The sequence below is a fragment of the Podarcis vaucheri genome (genome assembly GCF_965113315.1).
Source record: "Podarcis vaucheri genome assembly, chromosome: 6".
Taxonomy (NCBI): Eukaryota; Metazoa; Chordata; class Lepidosauria; order Squamata; family Lacertidae; genus Podarcis; species Podarcis vaucheri.
In genome coordinates, this window is record NC_138764.1 from 93,577,968 (window position 1) to 93,580,192 (window position 2,225).

The 2,225-nt window shown below is 44.9% G+C and overlaps 1 long non-coding RNA gene across 1 annotated transcript; it reads right to left on the bottom strand.

Moving 5' to 3' along the window:
• Window positions 1–217: 217 nt before the first annotated feature.
• Window positions 218–1,179, bottom strand: LOC309534434. Its single transcript, XR_014220721.1, has 2 exons — window positions 744–1,179; window positions 218–425 (listed from the first exon to the last, which is right to left on the bottom strand). It is a non-coding gene; the product is annotated as an uncharacterized lncRNA (long non-coding RNA).
• Between the last annotated feature and the right edge of the window lie 1,046 nt (window positions 1,180–2,225).

Sequence of the window (2,225 nt, forward strand, 5' to 3'; positions counted from 1 at the left end):
CCAGAGAGGCTGAGGAGGCCTGGCCAGATGGGCGGGGTATTATTATTATTATTATTATTATTATTATTATTATTATTAATCTTCCAGCAGGTACTCGAGAGCTTGCCTTTCAGCACACCCCTGCTCCTCTCTTTGCACGGGCTACACACTCCTTTTCTTACCACAACACTGCCTCGACAAGCATGCTCCTGAAAGTGTATGTCAAACAAGCCTGGAATGAGCAATGTCGGAGGCGTTTACACCTGCCTCTCTCTTCTGAAGGTTTTAATTGCACATGGGAGATTAAGTTCTCAGGTCTTCACAGCAAACAGCTGCTATGTGACACCTCTGCTCTGTGTAAACAGCCAGAATCTCTTTTCAATGCTGCAGGCAAGAATGCCGCTCCTTCCATCTAACATTCTGATTTTCGCTTATTTATTTAGCGCCTGCGAAGAAAAGACATGGTGGTGATTACTTGGTTCTGGGGCTGTGACTTGAGATGCTTTTCTGATTGACAGCCACAATAAAGTGCAGTTGCGTGGAATGACACGTGGCTTTATCCCAGGACAACATCCATGGGAGACTCAAGACTTTCAGACATGATACTAACTCTGTCCCTTGTCACTGGGGTTGAAGTAAGTTTTTTGTGCCAGTCCCGACTCCCGTCTGTCCAGGGAATTTCATTTCACTTTTTACTTGTATACGTACTGCCTTTCTAAATTACTATACACAAGGCGGTTTACAGCAGCAAAATACAATTGTACCTTGGTTGTCGAACGCCCTGGAACTTGGATGTTTTGGCTCCCGAACGCCGCAAACCCAGAAGTGATTGTTCCGGTTTGCGAACATTCTTTTGGAACCCGAACGTCTGCTTCTGTGGCTTTTGATTGGCTGCAGGAGCTTCCAACGGAATATAATAGTACACGGTAAAATTTTGTGTTGGGAAATAATAAACAGAAATTCATTCTTAATGATTACAATAATGGTAAGGGGAAGAGCACCATCTTGACCTTCACTTCAGCTAGCAAAATGTCTTCAGCCAGCCCTGCGGTTCATAGAACTAGAGACCAATCCTCAGTTTGTTTAATCTCTTCATGGCTTCCCCTGGAGAATCCTGGGAACTGATCTTTGTAAAGGGTGCTGGGAGTTGTTAGACCAATATTCCTCTCACAGCACTACAATTTCTAGAGTGGTTTATCCATCAGTCCCTCTTCAAAGAGAACTTTTGAGAATTACAGCCCTGCAAGAGTGCTCCTAACAACTCTTGACAACTTTGGCAAACTACAATTCCCAAGATTCTTTGGGAGATGCCATGGCTGTTTAAAGTGGTATGAGATTGCTTTAAAAGTTTGACTCCACATACACACAATGTTAACCACAATCCATATCGATCCTGTAGCTTCTTGAGTTTTTTCTCTCTAACCAGCAGTGATGCTTTCAGTTGATGGTCAAGAGGGAGAAGCCTGAATTCTTGAACCACAGAAGTATTTATCATGCCGTTCTCCCCCCCCCCCCATTACTCAGAGACACACAAATCATTGCCACTTAACCTGTGGACAGGAAAAGATCATATTTTCCACCCTGGCCTAGAAACGAGTGTCACCATATTGGCAGACAAATCCTTCACTTAATGTCACTCTGTCACCTCTCACCTCGTAAGTCAGATGACACAATATAGTGCAATCGGCAGTGACCATTTAGGTTGGCCAAAGTCAACCACCCCTGCCCTACATCCAACTCGCAGCCAAATCATTAATGGCAAGATAATATTAGAATATGGATATGAAACCCTTGGCCCACAGGGAGAGGTTGGGGTGGCTTGTTTACTTCTGCCTGAAATTCTGCCAGCCCAAATCAGCACATATCCAGTTGGAGAAACAAAGCAAAACTTACAGCTGCTTCGGTTGAGAATCAAGGAGATGGGAGGAAATGGGGGTACGGGGGATGGACCACTTGAAAGCTTGTCCCAGGCATTTCTCCTGATGTGTGATGGCTCTCACAAGTCATACATTCTAGAGGGTGACCATGTGCCCTACATTACAGAGGACAGGCTCTTTCGGAAGGCTGCCCAGTCTTAAGTCCAATTTTAAAATAAAGAACCCTACGAAAGGAGAGCAGGAGGGGCCTCAAAGTTGCCCAACAATGGTTATACCTGCAGCTGGACAACAGACCGAGCAGTTAGGTACCCAAAAGTCACCTGGACACACTCTTCCCTACTATGGCGAAATGCACTGTGTTTCTACTTA